At 45.1% G+C, this 22,412-nt stretch overlaps 1 pseudogene; it reads left to right on the top strand.

Moving 5' to 3' along the window:
- LOC108637355 overlaps positions 1-22,412 on the top strand; it is an 87,704-nt pseudogene continuing 65,292 nt past the window's right edge.

Below are 22,412 nucleotides of genomic sequence, written 5' to 3' on the forward strand. Positions count from 1 at the left end.
ATGCCCTGTGGTCCTGGCCCTCATGGCCTCAGAGTTATCACAGTGCCCAAGGAGCAGGAGGGATGCCTGCAAAGCAAGAGCACCAGGTGCGCCATCTGGTGGAATGCGGCAGGTAGCCCCAGATATTCCTGATCACCTCTCAGAACCCTGAAGTGTCAGCGGTCTAGCAGAGAACCACTGTTCATTTTGAAGTTAGAGGAAATGGAGACCCTGGGAGAAAATGAATGTCTTGGTAAGAGTCACAAAGAAAGTTATTAACAGAGTCAATCCTGACAATATCCAGCCTTGATGTACTCCTTTTCCTATTTGGAACCAGTCTGTTGTTCCATGTCCAGTTCTAACTGTTGCTTCCTGACCTGCATAGTTTTCTCAAGAGGCAGGTCAGGTGGTCTGGTATTCCCATCTCTTTCAAAATTTTCCATAATCAGATGAGAAACCAAAGGCGGAGAGGAGTGTGGTGACCAGACACCAGCAACAATTTTTATCATCACCATCACTGTAGCAACTGTCTGTCAGGGGCCTACACACATTATCTCACCACTTCTCACAGCACCCCTGGGAGGAGAGGCCCATAGCTAGTCCCATTTCACACTTAGGGGACCTGAGGCTCGGGGAGATGAAGCTCCTTATCCAGGCCACACAGCCAGCAACAGGCAAAAGGAAGATCGAATCCAGTCTGCCCAACCCCAGAGTTGGGGTATTGTAGTTTCCATCTTGCCACTAGACATGGAGTTGTCTCGAATTTTATAAGAGGCAGCTGAAGCCTGGGGCCAACACCAGGTCTGGACTCACTACATCACACCGGCCCCTTGGGCTGTGTTCCTGAGGTGGAAAAACTCTCTTCACAAGATTCCTGCACAGCCCTCAGCTCTGTGCCTACAACCAGGGGAGTAAGGGCCTAGACGTTTGCAGAACTAGGCACAAACAGCCTGGGAGGTGAGTCTGCTGACCAGTCCAAGGCTCAGATGGATGGGGTCCTCCGTGTCTCAGCCCCAGGCTTAGGCACCTGCCCTGTGCTCAGATGACAGGACCATATTCAGCAAGAGGAACACTAGCTACCCACGCCTCTGGTCCTTACCCCTACCTTGATCTGGCCATGTTCACGTGAAAGTGTTACAGGTTCCTGCTGAGGTGCAAGTAGATGATCGGAGGAGACTGACCCTGAGTGATCTGGAACTCTACTGGTGCTCCCAGCCTAATGCCATATGGGCACTCATCTGCCAGCCTAATGCCATATGGGCACTCATCTGTGCTCCTTGGATCGAATGTTTCAGGTTGCCATGTGCTCAATGCACCAGGCATTACCACCAACTCAAACAGCAGAGGTCAAGGAATAAACAGGGTATTCAAGTGCAAGGACTTTCCTGCCCCACCAGGTGACCTCAATGAGATCTGAGAGAAAGGTCCTTCCCTGAGATCGCAAATGCTGATTCCTGTCCTTGTGAGACTTCAGCCAGTCACCTTCCTTCCCTGAACCTCAGTTTCCTCAACTAGAAAATGGAGCTTTCCAAACCTATTTAGTGAGTTGTCCTGAGCACCAATGGTGAAAGTAGTCCTGCAGTGCCAAGCGAATGGCCAGGTACTGCCCTGGACTTACTGGGGCCAAAGAGTGAGACTCGCTGCTGCTCCCAGAGGCTGAGAGTGGGAACAGCCAATCTCAGTGGAGAGGGTGCAGAACTGGGTGCCCTCTCTGGATCTGCCCCTTCCCATCTGTTCCACCCTGAGCAAGTTATCCTTCTCTTCTGAGCCTCACTTTCCTCAATCAAGAAATAATGGCAGTAACACCCCTGCCTGGTTGCTCATGAGATGAAAAAGAAGATGAAGCAAGATAAGCACCTAGCTTTGCACAGTCATGTCTAGGCAGAGGCGGGGTTCAGGGGATGGTGTTGGGATCACAGCTCTCAGAACTCAAGATCAAAAGTACCTTTTGACCACCCTAGTCCAGTTACCTCCACTTCTGGTCATCCACCCTGCAGCCCCTCACTCTAAGTATCTAGAGAGGGGCTCAGGCATCCATTGCTTAAGCAAACATATTTGATAATTTTATTTAATCTTTTCTTTTAAAAATATATTGCCCAGGTGGAAAACTTCAACAGAACTAAAACATGTGAAATGGAAGAGGAAAATAAGTTAGGTTCAATTCACGTCTATCCTTGGCTGAGTCCTTCTCCTTCTCTGGACCATAGGCTCCCCAGGCTTCCCGGCAAGGAGGTTCAGTTGAGTGCTAAGCTCTCCTGCGGCTGTGATGTCTGTCATGTTTCTAACAAGGTAAGTTGACCCTGGAGTTGTCACCTGAAGGGAGGAGTTGATGTGAATCTATAAATGTGTTGTCAGGACTTACTGTGAGTTTCAACAGCAGGACCCAACTCACACTGGCTTCAAGAGGAGAGTTCCGTAAAGAGGGAATAATCTGTGCAGAGGGCCAAGGCAGCAATGATGCTGATATGTTTCTGGAAGAGAAGGAAGACAATAGAGCCATGGAGAGAGAGGTAGGTGCGTTTGTGGTGGCAGTGAGTAGATGACACAGGGGCCATGATGGGGACTTTGGTTTAAGGTGAGAGCTTTAACTTCTGGCAGCTACATTGAGAGTAGAGGGGTTGGGAGTAAGTGTGCAGGGATACTGCATATATGGGGATATACACGGAGGCAGACCATATTCACTCTCAGGAGAAACTCTACTGACTCAATGGAGTGGGCAGATGGGGGAGGGTGGGTCCTGAGAAAACTGTCGTTGCAAATATTTTTCCTGAGACTGGTTCTACTGTGAAGGATGTTATGGAGAGCACTTGGACACAAGAGAAGGTTTGGGAAGAACGACTTCACTGCTCACTGACCCTGATGCTACTATGGGCCGCAAGCCTAGCCCCATCTCTGTCCCTCTCTTACAGGCTGACTGCTTTCCCTCTCTGAGCCTGAGTTTGCAAATGCTGATAAAATTAAGCTAGATGATCACTATGGATCCTTCTACCAGAAAACTCTCCAATTCATCCACTCAAAGTTTGGGCCCCAGCCCCACCCCCCAACCCACATGGCCACCATTTTGGTAACTGGAGGCTCCATGAGAACCTGCTCTTAGTTTGGAGCAAAGTCCTCTCCATAGCCATCCAATTCAAGCATCCTGACTGACCTTTGCTTTGGAAGTGTCTCTGTTCACTCTGGACAGGGCTTATTTTCATTGGAGTCTCCTTGGATGGCTCTGGACGCAGAGCTTGTTTCCGGGGGCAGCCTCCCTGCCCATTGCCATCAATATAAAAGGGCCCTCAGCACCCAGCAGAATTCCAGGAGACTGCACAGGGGAGCAAGGACTTTGTATTTTTCTTCAAACCATGAATGGTGGGCTTCCCCCTTAATGTCACTCCACGAGAGGCCTACAATAGGCATTGGGGAAAAGAGGCATAGAGATTAAATTAGCCCCTCAATTGTGTTTGACTCTTTGGAACCCATGGACTGTAACCCATCAGGCTCCTCTGTCCATGGATTTCTCCAAGCAAGAATACTGCAGTGGTTTGCCGTTTCCTTTTCCATGGGATCTTCCTGACCCACAGGTCGAATCTGGGTCTCATCCATTGTAATCTTTACCATGAGGCACCAGGGAAGCCCTTCCAAAGGCTCTAAGAACAAGAAGCAGAGGAGTGGGGCCACTTGAGTTAGCTAATACTTTGAATGGAGCAAACTAAGAAATAGATTCAATTAGGAGAAATGTCAAATGGATGGTGAATGCAGCATCATGACGTGGTGCCCACTTACTTGTTCATACTTTTGTTTGGCAAACTTTCTTTTGTTGTACTTACTAGCGGCAGTTTTTTACTATGAGTTGGGAATTCAACTCATTGTGAAATAAGTCACAATCCCTCCTCTAAGGAACTCGCAGCCTGGTGGGAAAAGCAGCCAAGTTGTCACTAACTGGGACCCAGGACTCTTAACAGTGAATAAAGGCAGCAAGATGGTGGAGTGATGACACCTAACCTAGTCTCTGGAGAGAGTTCAAGAGGACACGATGTCCTACTGAAGCTGGAAAGTCAGTAAGAAGTGATACAGCTAAAAATGAAAAGAAGAGGGAAATGTTCCATGCAGAGAAGCCAGCATGTGCAAAGGACCTCCAGTAAAGAGAGCTGACCTGGAGTCAACAGTGACTTTTCAAGTAGTAGCTCCTTCATTCACTGGTTGTTTATCTCTGGGCATGTTTCTCTAGCTTTCTGACCTGGGTTGCCCATCTGTAAGACAGGAGATAACCGCATTATCTTCAAGAACTGCTGAGTGTCAGAGTCCTAGGTGCTCTTCCACGATGCCATTTTCCTGTGGGTAATTCTCACTCCTATTCTTCCCATGACTGTCCAGGTGTCAGGACAAGATGTTTCAGCTTTGGATTCTTGTTCTCTTGTGAGGCCTGCTCGCTGGGACCTCAGCATCTCCTCTTGACAGTCTTGGCAAGGATGTTCTGAGGAAGCTGAAATCTGGTCTTGAGAAAGGACTTGACAACCTTGACAGTACGCTTGTAAGTGAGTCCACAACAGGGATGATCAGTGGCACCTAGGAGCTTACTTCCTAAATACCAAGCCTGTATTACCAAAGGCTGCCAGCAGGGGCAGCTCCTTATGGGTGGCTTACTGAGAGAGGTGACCAACCGGTTCCTGATTCATTTGTTTATTCTTTTTCTAGAAACAGGGAATACTTAGCTGAATATCACTTTACATCTTCTATCACGGTAAACTTTGCTAATATATTCACAGGGTAATATCCTCAAAGTGACATTTCAAAAGGTCAAAAGGCTTGCATATTTTAATTTTCGGCATGTATCGACAAATAATCCTGTATATTAATAGTTTCTCCAATCATTTGTGAGAGTATCTTTTTTCTACTCTCTTGACAGCACTGGTTTGGACAACTGAAATTTTTTCCAGTCTCACAGATGAAAGGTTATAATTCATCACAGCATTTCTATAATTATGAAAGCATTCACTCATTTTTTTTCATATTTATTAGCCATTTATGTATGCAAGTTAAATATTTAATTTATATTGGTAGCATATTCTTCTGTTGGGTCATCCAATTTACTTAGCAACTTGTATTAACCAACTGGAAAAGAATTTCTACCTAGCCTAGGTAGCTTTAAAGTTACCTACCTTGATCACAATAAACTGGAAAATTCTGAAAGAGATGGGAATACCAGACCACCTAACCTGCCTCCTGAGAAATCTATATGCAGGTCAGGAAGCAACATTTAGAACTGGGCATGGAACAACAGACTGGTTCCAAATAGGAACAGGAGTACGTCAAGGCTGTATATTGTCACCCTGCTTATTTAACTTCTATGCAGAGTACATCATGAGAAACGCTGGGCTGGAGGAAGCACAAGTTGGAATCAAGATTGCTGGGAGAAATATCAATAACCTCAGATATGCAGCTGACACCACCCTTATGGCAGAAAGCGAAGAGGAACTGAAAAGCCTCTTTTGCTGTCTCACATACAGGGTTATCATTACCACCTTTCTAAATTCCATATGTATGCGTTAGTATACTGTATTAGTGTTTTTCTTTCTGGCTTACTTCACTCTGTATAATAGGTTCCAGTCTCATCCACCACATTAGGACTGATTCAAATATATTCTTTTTAATGGCTAAGTAATACTCTGTTGTGTATTCATGTTGATGTATGGCAAAACCAGTACAACACTGTAAAGTAATTAAGCTCCAATTAAAATAAATAAATTTATATTAGAAAATGAGCCTCTTGAAGAAAATGAAAGAGGAGAGTGAAAAAGTTGGTTTTAAGCTCAACATTCAGAAAAAAAAAGATCATGGCATTTGGTCCCATCATTTCATGGGAAATAGATGGGGAAAAGTGGAAACAGTGTCAGACTTTATTTTTTGGACTCCAAAATCACTGCAGATGGTGACTGCAGCCATGAAATTAAAAGACGCTTACTCCTTGGAAGGAAAATTATGACCAACCTAGATAGTGTATTGAAAAGCAGAGACATTACTTTGCCAACAAAGGTCCGTCTAGTCAAGGCTATGGTTTTTCCAGTGGTCATGTATGGATGTGAGAGATGGACTGTGAAGAAAGCTGAGCACCGAAGAATTGATGCTTTTGAGCTGTGGTGTTGGAGAAGACTCTTGAGAGTCCCTTGGACTGCAAGGAGACCCAACCAGTCCATTTTAAAGGAGATCAGCCCTGGGTGTTCTTTGGAAGGAATGATGCTAAAGCTGAAATTCCAATAATTTGGCCACCTCATGCAAAGAGTTAACTTATTGGAAAAGACTCTGATGCTGGGAGGGATTAGGGGCAGAAGGAGAAGGGGACGACAGAGGATGAGATGGCTGGATGGCATCACCAACTCGATGGACATGAGTTTGGGTGAACTCCGGAGCTGGTGATGGACAGGGAGGCCTGGCATGCTGCAGTGCATGGGGTCGCAAAGAGTCGGACACGACTGAGCGACTGAACTGAACTGAACTAGTGAATCATGTTCCTTGTCATACTAACTTCTTGAAAGACCTTGGTCTTCTTTTCACTTTTTGGAAACATTACTGGGACATTGCTAAATATTCTTGGTAGGAGAAGCTAACTTCTGTAAAGGACTGCCCTTTAAACCTTGCCAGCGCTTAGGCAACCTTCATTGCTGATAAAACAGCAATGCTTCTGAACACAGAAGCAGAGGTGTCTGCATCAAAATCACCTAGTGAGTTAAAAGACCAGGTGTAGTTTCCATCACTGCATCATTATAACTAGGTACTGTCCACTGCAAAGCCACGTTGCACTCCTTTGATTACATACTTTTTCTTGCAGACTTTTCTTATTCTTTGAGCTAGTGCTTGCCTTGTTGTTTCTCATTTGAATTATTTTCTACACATAGTTCCTTAATACTTTTCAAATGTGCCATTCCACATCTGCCATGTCACTTCCTCTATCAAATCCCTCTTTCCTCTGTCCACTAGGATTCTCTGTTCTTGTTCTTTTCTTTAGTCAACCCTTTTCTAGGCCTTATGCAAAGCTGTCATTCCTAGACTCTTATTTGGCAATCCGTATATTTTCTTTGATTCTAGATTTTCCATTTCTTATTTTATCCTACATTTGTTTTGTTTGTATGAGCAGCTCATTAGTGCTTCACTACTAGAAGCTGATGTGTTATCAATACCTATTGCCTGCTCAGTGGGTTGATTGCTTTGTTGATGAATAATGAGTATGTATTAGCATGAAGGCGGCATGAAAAGAGCAAGGTCTCCTAGCTGTGGGACTTTGATCAATTTCTAAAACTTTTGCTCTTTTATTTCCCTATCTGAAAGTGCAAATATTAGTAATACCTACTTTATGCAGTTGTTACAAAGATTAAATGAAATAACATAGGCAAATATTCTCATTTAGTAGCTGGTGCATAGGAGCCGCTCCATAAGTTGTGTACCACGTTAAGTGGAGATTGTTTTTGCAGCTATCTTGGAGCAATTGAAGACTGCTGAGGAGGACCCGGAGAAGACTGAGGAAGCTAAGAACTGGTTGGAAGAACTCATTTCTGGAGTTTTTGAAGTAGTGTACAGGCTTACAGCGTGAGTTGATGCTTCATTTGGAGATTTTTGTTCCCAGAAAAGAGAATACATCTCTTTGGGGACATAAGTTTAATATCAAAGACAAAAAGTGAAAGTGGAAGTCGCTCAGTTCAGTTTAGTCGCTCAGTCGTATCCAACTCTTTGCAACCCCGTGGACTGCAGCACACCAGAGCTTCCCTGTCCTTCACCAACTCCAGGAACTTGCTCAAACTCATGTCCATCGAGTCAGTGATGCCATCCAACATTTTCATTCCCTGTCATCACCTTTTCCTCCTGCCTTTAGTCTACCAGCCTCAGGGTCTTTTCCACGGAGTCAGTTCTTTGCCTCATGTGGCCAAAGTATTGGAGTTTCAGCTTCAGCATCAGTCCTTCCAATGAATATTCGGGACTGATCTCCTTTAGGATGGAATGGTTTAATCTTCTTGCAGTCCAAGGAACTCTTAAGAGTCTTCTCCAACACCACAGTACAAAACCATCAGTTCTTCAGTGCTCAGCTTTCTTTATAGTCAAACTCTCACACCCATACATGACTACTGGAAAAGCCACAGCTTTGACTAGATGGACATTTGTCAGCAAAGTAATGTCTCTGCTTTTGAATATGCTGTCTAGGTTGGTCATAGTTTCTCTTCCAAGGTGCAAGTGTCTTTTAATTTCATGGCTGCATGTCACCATCTGCAGTGATTTTGGAGCCAAAAAAATGAAGTCTGTCACTGTTTCCATGGTTTCCCTTTCTATTTATCATGAAGTGATGGGACCAGTTACCATGAACTTTGTTTTTTGAATGTTGAGTTTGAAGCCAGCTTTTTCACTCTCTTCTTTCATTTTCATCAAGAAGCTCTTTAGTTCTTCTTCGCTTTCTGCCATAAGGGCACTCTTATGTGCATATCTGTAGTTATTGGTATTTCTCCCAGAAATCTTGATTCCAGCTTGTGCTTCTTCCAGCCCAGTGTTTCTCATGATGTACTCTGCATATGAGTTAAATATGCAGGGTGACAATATACAGTCTTGACATACTCCTTTCCCAATTTGGAACCAGGCTGTTTTTCCATGTCTGATTCTATCTGTTTCTTTTTGGTAAGGTGGTCCAGTATTCCCATCTCTTGAAGAATTTCCCACAGTTTGTTGTGATCTAAACAGTCAAACTTGCTCAGTCATGTCCAACTCTTTGTAACCTCACTGACTACGCAGATCATGGAACTCTCCAGGCCAGAATACTGGAGTGTATTGCCATTCTGTTCTCCAGAGGATCTTCCTAACACAGGGATTGAACCCAGATCTCCCACATTGCAGGCAGATTCTTTACGAGCTCAGCCACCAGGGAAGCCCATAGTTGGTTGAGTCACTCATGGAGACAAAGGGTTGCTCTTTTAGAGTGCTGTGCTGTTCTGTGCTTAGTCGCTCATCCTGTCAACTGTTTGTGACCCCATATCCTGTAGCCTGCAGCCTTCTCAGTCTATGAGGATTCTCCAGGCAAGAGTACTGGAGGGGTTGCCATGCCCTCCTCCAGGGGATCTTCCCAACCGAGGGGTTGAATCCAGGTCTCCCACATTCCAGGCAGATTCTCTACCAAGTAAGCCATCAGGGACGATGAATAAACGTTGTGTGTTCTTACAGAGCAGTAGTGATCTGAGTCCCATTCCACTAGAGCTTAAAAAATTAGAGGGCTGTAGGGGCTATCCAGGTATCTCATGGGTTTAGACTTTCTCTTCTGTGATATCAGGGTCAGATGAAGGTTCTCTTCACCCTTACCTCTACCTGTTGGCTGGTGCCTATATTCCCCTTCCCCAAGAATAAGACTTTTCTTCTCTGAATATAACTGAGTATAAAAGTCTGAATGGTCTCAGGAGAGAGGAAACTAGAATTCACACCATGTAGGTGGCCCACACGTGAAGTCTGGGAATCAAGCAGTCCTGGGTTCTAATTCTAGGCCTGCATAAAAAGGAATGAAATAATGCTGTTGCCAGAAATAACCAAATGGATATAGAGATAATCATACTATATGAGGTAGGTCAGAGAGAGAAAGACAAATATCATAGATACCACTAATACATAGAATCTAAGATATGATACAAAAGAACTTACACAAAAAGGCTCATGTACATAAAACTTAAAAAAAAAAAAAACTCACAGTTACCAAAAGAGAAACACTGTGGAGGCTAAATTAGGAGTTTGCGTTAATATATACACAGTACTATATATACAATAGACAACCAACAAGGACCTACTGTATAGCACAGGGAGCTATACTCAGTATTTTGTAATACCTTACAAGGGAAAAGAATCTGAAATAAAAATACATCTATATCTATATATATCTATATCTGAATCACTTTGCTGTACACCTGAACCTAATGAAAAGTGAAAATGTTAGTCACTCAGTCATGTCGGACTCTTTGTGACCCCACAGACTGTAGACCACCAGGCTCCTCTGTCCATGAACTCTCTAGGCAAGAATACTGGAGTGGGTTGCCATTTCCTTCTCCAGGGATCTTCCCAAACCACGGATCAAGCCCAGGTCTCCCACATGGCAGGCAGATTCTTTATCCCCTGAGCCACCGTGGAAGCCCCACACGTGAGCACAGCATAACACTGTAAAGCACCTGTGTATCAGTTTAATAGAAAAGAACAAATTCTGACTCTGACACATGTTCACCCTTGGCATCTTGAGGGAGATCACAGCTGTCTGATCCTCAGTTTGCTGTGGCATCCAGGGGAGAGAATCCAATCTCTGAGCAGGACTCGCATGGGACCAAAGGCAAGGTCTATGAGGCTCAAATGCTCAACACGACGCTGCCATAGACAAAAGCCCAGCAGTGCCTGTCAAGAGCAATGACAAGGATGAATTGTGGTTTTTGCACAGGGTGAATATCAGTAACCTGCACATCCTGGATACCACATTTGTAGAGACTTCTGATGGCAAAGGTGCAATAATGAAAATCCCCATCACTGCTGAAGTCAATGTGAACCTGTGAGTATGTCTTGGAATTTGATGTTTGGGAGATGCAGTGCAGTATGGCCGATAGATCTCCAATTGAAATCAGACAATTTTTCACCCTGCTACCTTAGTCTCTCAACCAGTAAAATAAGTAGGTCCTTGCAAGTCTAGACTCCAAACCTTTAAAATGTTCTAAGAAACTTTCCCTGTAACCAAATGTCTTTTTTAAAAAATACCCCCATGAAATACATTTCCAAAATCTTAACACTTTTCTAATTCTAAAACTTGAGAATTGAGAAGACATGATCACTTATAGCTCTTTGGCAAAGTTTACCCCAGCATCATTTTGTCTCTCAAGATTCTCTTTTAATGGCAGTGACCAGTATGGGCCATATAGCAGTGTACAGTATGTAATGAAGAGCGTGTAAAAATTATATGGAAAATATAATTTCTGGGTCTTTTGATTACTTTGAAGATACAGAGAGATAGGAAATGAAGACGTGTAGGAGTCTTTGGAAACTAAAGTGCACTATGACTTCATCATTCGTTAGTTATGCGATCCTGAGATAGTTACTTACCTTCTCTATACCACGTTTCCTCATTCTGAAAACAGAGATAATGGTAGTACTTTTTTCAAATGGTATTGCCATAGAGATTAACTGGATTAATCCAGGTAAAATACCATTTTGGAAATACATAACGTAGTATTCTCTTAGGAAATGTTAACTCTTACTTTTGTTTTAATCATTGGAGTGACACTCTGTAGAAATGTCACAAATGCCAAATCCTTGAGGCCAGGAGAAGAAATTCCTAATGTAAGAATGTAAATTCCATAAATAAAACAGATAGTATTGATATTGTCCATTTGTTGTTCAGCCACTGAGTCCTATCCAACGCTTTGTGACTCCCATGGACCACAGCACACCAGGCCTGTCCTTGTCAATAGACACCCCATATAATGTCCACACAAGAGAGAGACTAACGTGGGCAATGTGAAGACACTTCTCCACCTCTGTTCACTGTGAACCTATTTCCCTGCAGGCCTGTGTAGGGGGAGATTGTCTAATTGGCCCTCAACTTGGTCCTCCAGTTTAGTGTCGGCATTGAAACTGATGACACCGGTGACTGCAAGGTGGTCGTGGAAGAATGCGGGAACAATCAACACAGCATCCCTCTCAGAGTGCTGGGCAGGCCAGGCGCACACATCTCCACAGAGTGGAGATGACAGAGGGCTTGGGACTCATAATTTCAGCCCTATTCCTTACCTGGGAGGAGCAGAGTACAAAAAGAAGAGGTTAGATTTTGGAATCAAGTTAGCTTTGCCACTAACTTGTGGTTTTGTAATCAATTTATCCTCTAGATGCTTCAGTTTCCACATCTGTAAAAAAAAAGATGGCAAGAACACCTAACTCATAGGCTGCTGTGTTAGTCAAATGAGAAAATGGAAGTGTTTACCATATACCTGGCAGGTACTAAGCTCTCAGTAATAATGATATCTATGCTGAATTTTGTCTCTTTGTTCTTCCCCTTACTGAGACAGGAGTGTTGATCTCTCCAACCATGACTGTGAATTGCTGTATTTCACCTTTCAGCTTTATCTGTTTTAGCTTCATGGTTTTTGAAGTCTGTTGTTAGAGGCATGCACATTTAGCATTGTTATCTCTACTTGAAGAACTGACCAGTCTCATATTACATAGTGTCCCTCAATAATAATAATAATAATCCACTGTGTTTATCTTCCTGCCTCTTGTTAGCAGCGGGCAAGAGGAATAGTAAATGCCTACTATGGGCTCTAGTTTCAGATTGTCCCTAAATCATCCTCCTCCCCCTGGAAAATTCCCAAAAAATGACATCTTGAAAACCAAGTCTTCACCATTTAAATCACTGATCTCCAGTAGCCCACCAAATCTACATCTTAAACTGTGTGCTTGAAAAAAGATGTTCAGTCCCAGGAAGAGGGTGGAAGGAGAAGGGCTGATCCTGGTGCTGGCTGGGAGAGAATTAGTCTGGAAGCTGAAGGCTGGGGAAGGGTGGCCTTGGAAAGGAACAAGGTTGAGTCGTGCAGAGGTCAATTCATCCTCCCCAACAGGGTATCTGATTACAGCTTTGTCTAAAGACTCCCAAAACAAAAGATAGGATAGGTCTGCAGCCTACTGGCACATGAAAAGACTGAGATGTAAGTCCAAATGCCTGAGCCCTACTGGACACTGCCTAGCCTGTAGCGCCAGGGAAACCATCCTGCCTTCCAGGTCTCAGTGTCCATATCTATAAAATGGCATTCCACTCTGCTGCTCCAAACCCTCTGGGGACTTTTCTCTCCACTTGGGTGCAATCTCAGGCCCTCCCAGGGTCATCTAGGCTCTACCTGATCTGGATCCACACCCTGCCCACTCTGCCCAAGACCCACTAGTTTTTGCTCTGAGCCTCAGACAAGCTCCTTCCACTCAAGACCTGTATACGGGCTGCTCAGGCACCTAGGACACCTTTCCTGCATCACATTTCCATGTTTGTCTCTTCATTTAGGGTCTAAAACAAGCTTCCTCTTCTTCTCTCTCATAAGACTCTACTCTTGCCCTTCTCAATACTTGTCACAAGTTGTCATTAAATATTCAATCGTATTTTTACTTCATTTATTCCTTCAGCCAAAAATGTGTGGAGCAGCTGCTCCACACAGGCAGGGACCATCCTGAGCTCAAGAGAAAGTACTGGTGACTGCCGGCAAGGTGCTTGTTCTCATGGAGCTTAGTCTCTGGAGGGAACGACAGACAGGGGAGCATTCAATCCAGCAGTAAAGAACCCACATAGAATATATTCGATTGCCATCATTCCTGGGCAGAACAGCACACCAAACAGGGCGCTATGACAGAAAGCCCTCCCTTAGGCAAGCAGTCACAGGGGCTGCCCTGAGGAGGTGACAGTTACGCCGAGAGCTGAAGGTGGGAAGGAGTCAGCCTTAGGAAAACGTGATAATACTGGGTTGGCCAAAAAGTCTTTTGGGTTTTTCCATAAGCTCTTGCAGAAAACTCCAAATGAAACTTTTATCCAACCCAGTATTCACGTACCACATTAGGAGTTGCTTGTGCTTTGTTCATCTATATGTCACCAGTCAGTCTTGCTTTTGAGCACATAGTTGGTGCTCTCTAAATATGTATTAATGAATGAACGGATGACTAGATGCAGGGATGGATGATAGAATGGATACATGGGTGGGGAGAAGAATGGATGGATGGATGGATGGATGGTTGGATGGAAGAATAGAGGATGCATAGAAGAATGGATGGATGGATCAATGAGGTTTCAGGGTTGTGATGAGACTGTCATGACCTATTGGGGTGTGCTGCTGGCCGACCATGGGGTTCTAAGTGATGAGCCCCCTGGGGAGAGAGGCCCAAGTCACCTGGCTTCAAGGTGCTCCACCATCTCCTGCCCTCTTCCCACTGCTTTTGCTTGGGTGCTCTGCCGACTTCACTGACATTATCAGTTTCCTCTCTTCTCCAGGAGCACTGGACTGCTCAACAAGGTTGTGGACTTTGCAGTCAATCTCGTGAATGAGGTGTTGTCCCTGGTAACACACTACGAGGTGAGCCCCCACTCCTGGGGTGCAGAGCCAGGCCTGGAAGGGGCAGGTATGACTTCCCTGGCTGGACTATACTCTCTGGAAACCTTCCTTTCTGAGGGGCCAATTTCCTTGGGGCAATCAGTTGCTACCTGCCCCCCTTCACTCAGCCTCGCCTGGGGAGGAGGTGACCAGGGGCCTGACATGAGCTGAAATCACCTGGTCCCACACTTGAACCATTTGCCATATACATGGACTGCCAGTAGGCCTTTTGGCTAATACTTTTCTTCATTCAACATAATTTAAATTCATTAAAAAAAAAACTACATACCATAGTTCATATTCATGTGCATCATATGAAAAAAACATATATACCATGTGCCCGAAATTCCAAAGATTCTATATTAGTCAACTCTGGTAGGGGGCTGGGACTATGGCTTTATTTTTAAAAAAAGTCCTCCATGTTGTTCTGTGTTTTACTGAACTTGAGTCATGCTCATCATGTGGTCCTCAGACCAGCAGCACTGACCTCCCATGGACACTCTTTAGAAATGGAGACTCAGATCATACCCCAGAATTGCTGCTCAGTAATTTGCATTTTAACAACTTCCTCAGGGAATTGTAGGCACACAAAAGTGTGAAAAACACAAAACCATTTCTCTATCATTCCAAGAATCTCATTTAACTCTATAAATTTTCAGAGTACAGAGATTAAGATTTCTAAGGGCATAGTGTTTTGAATGCTAAAAGTCTAGGTTCTTCAAGGTTCTAGGATTATAATGTTCGAAGTTTTAGGATGCTAGTGTTCTCTGGTTCTCAGATTTGGATCTTCTTGGTTTCCAGTATTCCAGAACATTAAGGGTCAGAAGTTCTGAGGCCCCCTGTACTGAGCATCTCTGTGGGCAGCGGGCAGGGTGCTCACAGCAGATAATAATCAGTCCTCTTTCTTCTCCCATCTCTCCTCTCTCTCCTCACCTCCAAACCTCTTTCTTTCCATCCCTCCCTGCATTTTTCTCTGTCTCCCTCTCTCTCTCTTTCCCTGGCTCATTGTGACCTTCAGCTATGCCCACTAGTCTGCATGTGAAAGCCTGGATGTGGATTATGTTTAAAACCGCATCTGAAAAAAAAAAACGCATCTGTAAGTCACAGCTTGGGGAAATGGTGAGGGGGCATCCTATGCATCCTTATAGGGGAAGGCACGCTGCTCTATGCCTGACTCACTGGCAGGTCTTGTCAGGGGACCCCGGAGAAGCTGCAGACCCTTCATTGTGAGCAAGTCAGGAAAGTGTGGCCAGAGGCATCCCATGGACTGGTGGCCTCTGTGGGCTTCTGAGGGCCTCTGAGAGCTTCTATTGCCCTCCTTTGTCACACTGGCAGAACCTGCTGCCCAGAATGATGTGACAAACAGGACAGGGCAGATATGGGTTCGAATCCTGGATGTTCTCTTAGCAACTGTTGGGTGGGGGTCAAATGGTCCACCTCTCTGAGCTTCAGGTTTCTCCCAAGTGAAAGGAGATCATAAATGCTACCAAGCTGATGAGTGGATTTAAAGAAAAGCAGAAAGAGCTTAATATCCAGTAGGCATTGTTCATCAAAACCACCCCTTACCTGTCACTTTTTATGAGGAGTGTGGCTTTACCTCCACACCCCAGAAGCTCTTCTTGACCTGGGTCTCTGGCAAGGCTGGGGTTGCTGGGGAGCAACAGAAATGAGGTAACTGTGTCAGGGTCCTGGAGGCAGTTCTTCTAGAAAATAGCCACAGACCCAGTTCATTGGGCCATCACTCTGTGCTTCTTATATTATATCTCACTGGATCCTTGCAATGACCCTGTGGGGATGAGTAATGTCCTCATACCCATTTTACAGATGAAGTAACTGAGGCTCAGAGAGATGGAGTGACAAGCAAGAGGTCCCATGGCTGTCAAGTCTGACCCACTGGATGGTTTCAGCCTTTAGTGTCTGATTTCTATTCAGCTTCCAGTGCTACAACCTGAGAACTGCTACTGATTTGTTCTTTCAGGTGAACTGTATGAAATCCCAGAGATAAAGTAAAGAGCACAGATGAGGAAAACCTCTGTGGTGCCTGCCTGCTGGTGACAGCTGGGCTCTGGGCCCCAAGCTAAGGGAGGATAAACATCCCGCCCGCCTCCACCCACCACACACATAGACATACGCACAGGGATCTGTGGAGAAGCAGAAGCAAAGTTAGACTTCTCTTCTTTCTCTAGTAGCAGGCTGAGCCCTGATCTCAGTCACAGATCGAGTTCTGACCCTTAATCCCACACCCAGACTGGACTTCATTCTTCCCCCTGACTGAGCCCAGAACCCAGTCTGCCAGGGTCAAGCCCCCGCAGGATCCAGGGGAACCTTCAGGAGAAATTTTGTCAGCTAATGATTTAGAGAGAGATAAAGAAAGAATGTTGCAGATAAGAAAATAGAGGAGAGAAAGAGGCTGATATTCCTTGGTTTCACAGAAAGCCAAAAAAGTCCCAAAACAAGGGACTTGCTCTGTTCACGTAGGCTGCAGGTGCCCTCCTGGTCTCCCGAGGGAGTGAAGACGCAGAGCGCCTTCCTGTTCAGGTCTTAGAAGCCCAGGCAGGAAAGTGAACGCAGAGAGCCTCTATGCTCCAAGGGATCAGCCTGAAAAAGAGAGTAAGAGAGAGAAAGAAAGAAAGACACGGGTAGACCAAGCTTCTTCGGTGAATGAGGCCCATAACTTTATTTTCAGAAGGGACTTTTAACTTTGACTTGTACATAGAGGGAAATGAAAGATGCAAGGTCATGCAGAATCAGCCCAAACACCCCAGCAATTTTGCCCTTATCGAAACCAGGATGTTTTTCTGCATACCTTTCCCATAAACAATGTTGTGTACATTATCTTCTGGCCTTGGAGGCCTATGAACATTTTGTGACCCTCTTTTGATAAAGGCTGCTCAACCAGAAAACTTATTTTCCCTTGAAATGTTTTTTCTTTATATTTCTAATCTACGTCAGCCTCAGAAAGTATTAAACAGAGTTACATTTCTCACAGAGCAAAGGTGCAGTGAGTTACAACAAAGAAAGAACCAATTAGCTCAAAGGTCTGATGTGGTTAATTCCAAGGATACTGCTTGTTTTTCTTAAATTCCAACTATGTTAACTAGTGCACTCCCAGGTGCACAATGGATAAGGGATATGGGAACTTGGCAGCAAGCACTGGCTCAACAGTGAAATCCTACATTAGCACTACTCTAATAATTTTTAACTCTTCAAAAGGCTCTATATTTCAGAATATTTTAGGCTTTCCATGCCTCTCACAGTTGGGAGCCTGTGAACAATCACAAGCATAGCTGCAAAAGTCTGGATAAACCTGCCAAGAAAGCTAGAATGCTAATAGGGGGGTTGGAATTGAAATATTCCTTTCATGCCCAAGAGACTTATTAGGTAGAGCCCTAGGTTGATTTTCTCCTGAGAAAGGTGGTTGGGGATAGCCCCCGTTAATGTCAGAAGAGTTGGTAAAAGGCACAAAACAGTTGACAGACAGATTCTGGTTTTGGGGTAGATGCTCGAGCAGGTCTAGGGGGTCTCTAGAGTCCTGAAGCCTTGCTTATCAGGTCTCCTTTGCATGACCTTGCAATGGGTGGGATCTCTCTGTGCTGGCTCCCAGCCCCAGTCAAACATAGCTTTCACTCCAGTTGTTGACTGAGCCCTGACTGAGCCTCTATCCACTGGCCATGGATAGAGCATTGGCCTGTGTCTGTCTGATCCCTGATCCTGATCATGCGCTGAGCTCTGAACCCAGGCTCCTCTGAGCCTTGCTCAGTCTTTTCACATCAGCCATTCTGCTAAGGTGAGGGGGTAGGAGAGTGAGGGGATGAGGAGGCCTCAATGCCAGGTGCCAGAGGGAGACCCCAAACCACAGGTGCCAGTCCCTCCCTGAGCCTCAGAGCTTGCAGGGTTTGGGGGAAAATACCCCTGCAGCCATTTCAGCTGAATGCAGGAGCAGGTAAGGGCCCCGGGTTGCCCATGTCTCACACTGGGGTCTCCTTCCAGATTGGTTCCCAGGACGTGACTGAACCTCTGTACCATCTCCCTCTGGACGGTTGATGCTGCCACCATCCCCCAGAAGTGACAATTGAGCCCAGCCCAAGGACACCCTTCCAATACTTGTGCTCAAAGTCAGAACTTCCTGTGCTCATCACCCTCTAACCCCAGCAATAAAACGCCATTTCTGCACCTCCTGTGTGGCCCGTTGGATTTCTTCCATTGGGATTTTAGGGAAGACAAGATATAGGCAATCAGGGCAGCAGGAACCTGGATGCCTAGCCGGAAGGAAATTTGGGAATTATGCAGCCCCACTTCCGTGTCTTAGAAATAGGAACACTGAGGCCCAGGATGGGCAAGAAGGTGACCCGAGGTCACGTGGAGACAGCCTCACTTCTCTTCTGCTAACACCACCACCATGTTGGAGGGCTGTCTTCACCAGCACACCTGACCTCATGACCTATTCATAGGACCCTTCTGCAGGAGACACCAATCTTGTCCCCACTGATGAGGAAACTGAAGCTCATAAAGACAAGTGACATATTGAGGTTACAGGGTAACCACTGGCAGGACAAGGTTTTAAAGCCATGAGTATGGGATCCCTTGCTCAGAGAGGAGATGTCCCATCTCCCAGTACTCAGCCACCTCTCCCTAGCCCCCAGCAGGTCCCGCTGTCCTGGCCTTGAACTCTCCCGCACAGAACTGATGAGAATTCTCTCATGGCCGTTCTCAACATGCAAGCCCTCAGTTTCCCCTTTGCCCTGGAGTCTGGAGCACAGAGTCCTTTACTCACAGCCATGTTACCTCTGCAGAGGACAGACCCAGGCTATCACCTCAGGGTCCTCAAGCCTCTCCTATCCAGGAGGCCATCTGACTTTCCTGCAAAGAGAGCCAGGGAACATGAGCCATCTCAGTGCTTGTGCAATTTTGTGAGGGAAGAACCACTCTCATCCTCATGGGAGACTCAGGTTAAGAGAGGCCAGGGTCACACAGAGGCTTGAACCAGCACTGCTTCACTCAAGGGCCTTCTGTCTGAAGGATGCCCCACAAGGTCAAGTCACCATAGGGGGCCCTTGAGGCCCTGGGGCAACTAGAAGGCCTTGGACCAACTCTCCTAAGAGACCTCAGTTCATGCCGTGCTAGGGCTTCTGACACACGTGAGGTGAGAGGTTGAACAGAGCAGAGCATGACCTGGCCTCTGCTATTACCAGCTGTGTGATCTCAGCCAACTCACTGAACCTCTCAGAATCAGTCCTCTCACCTGCCCAATGGAGTTAGCAGTAAAAGCTCCCTCTTGGGTTGACGTGAGAATTAAATGAGTCAATGAGTGGAAAATGCTTTACCAGAGTCTGACACTGGTGAGCACAAGATGAATGTCAGCTTCTACACACTGGAATTACTGTTAAAAGGTGTTGAGAAATTCTGTATTAAATCTTTATATACTGTATCTCACTCAATTCTGATCTCCACTGAGTGATGCAGTGAATGGTTTGGAGTAGGTGTGGCAACTGAGTCTCAGAGAGGTGAAGTGACTTCTCCAGGACCACACAGCTGGTCAGAAGCAAAGCTGGATTCCATCTGAAGTCACACCTGGCACTTCCTCTGTTGGCCATAGCAAAGAGATGAGAGCTTTCTTCTCCATCTTATTTTGTGACAATCCCAACCCCCACAACAGTACACAAGGAGGTCTCACAATTCAGGACGTCTGCTGAGCAGTAGCCCACTTGGGTCAGCGCTGAGCCTTTGTCCAGGCTGTTCCATCCACCTGGTCATCATCCCTTCTCTCCCTCCAGCTTCTCAATCCTCCTCAGCCCTACAACTCTGCTCAGGACCTGTCTCCTGGTAGGCGGGGGCCACTCCTCAATGTTTCCCCAACTAAGAGACCATGTTTTCCAGCTGGGAGGTCTACCCCAGCTACTTTGTCATCATTGTCCCATACAGACAGAGGGTGCAGGAAGTGTCAGCTCTCATTAAAAAGGTTTGCACCTTTTTAGTCATCTTTTCCCCATTTCGGGGAAAGAAAAAAATTGACATTCATTCCTGTATAAGTTGAATCCAACAGTTTGATTTCTGTGTACCATGAATGATTATGACAATAGGTTCAGCTAACATGGAAGTTCTCATATAGATACAATTAAAAAATAAAGAAAAAAGAACAACAGTTTTTCCTTGTGATGAGAACTCTTAGAATTCGCTCTCTTAACAAAGTTTCTATATATCATACATCACCATTAGCTATAGTCATCATGTTGTACATTATATCCCTAGTATTAAAATGAGAGGAAGAGTAGCAATAAGTGCCTACATAAAGAAGGAATAAAAACCCAAATAAACAACCCTCCTCTATACATTAAGGGATTAGAAAAAGAAGAATAACTAAGCCCTAAGTTACCACTGAAAGAGTACAATAAATATTACAGCATGAGTAAATTAAATACAAAGAGAAAAATAATTCAAAATATTAACCAAACTAATGTTAGTTCTTTGAAAATGTAAAAGAAACCAAAAACCCTTGGCTAGATCTCATGACTCACAAGGGGGCTTTAGGTCTTCACATGTTGCCTGGGTCTGATTTGTCTCAAGATAGTATTTATATACAAATATTTTGGCAAAACTCACTAGAAAAAGAAGCTGTACAAAGGAGATGAGACAATGTATTATTATAGTGCCTTGATCCAAGTGTACCTGAAGTCCTCCTTGCCACAACAATTCCAGTTGAAATACATTTCTCGCTTCTTATTTTTTATCTTTATTGAAGCCAGTGTGAGTCAGCTCATGCCATTCAAATCCACAGGAAGTCCTGACAACACATTGGTAGACTCATATCTTCCTTCTCCATTCTGATGCCTACTCGAGGGTCACATAACCACATTGGAAACACAACAGATATCAAAGCCACAGGAGAGCTTAGAAGTCGTCATTTTCACCTCTTTGCTGGAAAGTCTAGGGAGATTGTGGCCCAGGCAAATGGCTTGGCACTGCAGGTGCACTTCACCATTGGTGCTCACGACAACACACTTAATAGGTATAGAAAACCTCATTTTCCAGTTGAGGATATTGAGGTTCAGGGAAGGACAGTGACTGGCCTAGGTCTCACAAAGACAGGAACCCAGCCTTTGCATCTGCAGGGAAGGTCAGGTCACATTGAGGCCAGCTGATGGGGTAAGATATTCCTTGGACTTGAGTAAGTTTATTCCTCAACTACTGCTGTTTGAGTTGGTTGTTATGCCTGGTGCATTGGGCCCTTGTCAACCCTGAACACCGGGTCCAGGAAGCCCAAATGGGCACCCACTTGGCACGAGCAGAGACCTCTGATTCACCTATATCCATCTCCTCCAGTCCCCCAACTGCATCTCATTTCTGGAATTTTTAAAATAGTGGAACAGGCTTATAGGGTGAGTTGATGCTTCATTTGGAGATATTTGTTCCCCAAAAAAGAGAATACATCTCTTTGGGGACATAAGTTTAATATCAAAGACAAAAAAGTGAAAGTGAAAATCACTCAGTTGAGTCTGACTCTTTGCGACCCCACAGACCATACAGATCACGGAATTCTCCAGGCCAGAATACTGCAGTGCATAGCCGTTCCCTTCCCCACAGGATCTTCCTAACACGGGGATTGAACCCAGGTCTCCCGCATTGCAGGCAGATTCTTTACCAGATGAGCCACCAGGAAAGCCCATAGTTGACTGAGTCACTCATGAAGACAAAGGATTCATCTTAGAGTGCTGTGCTCTGCTGTGCTGAGTTGCTCATCATGTCCAACTTTTTGCACACCCATGGCCTGTAGCCTGCCAGCCTCCTCTTTCCATGGGGATTGTCCAGGCAAGAGTACTGGAGGGGGCTGCCATGCCCTCTTCCAGGAGATCTCCCCAACCCAGGGATGCAACCCAGGTCTCCCATATTGCAGGCAGATTCTTTACTGACTGAGCCCCCAGGGAATATGAATAAACCTCGTGTGTTCTTGCAGAACTGAAGTGGTCTGAGGCCAACTCCACCAGAGCTTGGGAAAATTAGAGGGCCACAGGGGCTGTCCAGGTATCTCATGGGTTTAGGCTTTCTCTTCTGTGACATCAGGGTCAGGAAGAAAGTTCTCTTCACCTCCACTTCTACCTGTTTGCTGGTGCCTAAAATCCCTCTCCCAAAGCATAAGAATTTTCTTCTCTAAATATAACTGAGTATAAAACTCTGAATGGCCTCAGGAAAGAGGAAACTAGAATTCACACCATGTAGGTGGCCCACATGTGAAGTCTGGCAATCAAGCAGTTCTGGGTTCTAATTCTGGCTCTGCATGAAAAAGAATGAAATAATAATATTTGCAGCAACAAGTGGATAGATGTAGAGATAATCATA

This window comes from Capra hircus, chromosome 13 (assembly GCF_001704415.2).
Source record: "Capra hircus breed San Clemente chromosome 13, ASM170441v1, whole genome shotgun sequence".
NCBI classification, from domain to species: Eukaryota; Metazoa; Chordata; class Mammalia; order Artiodactyla; family Bovidae; genus Capra; species Capra hircus.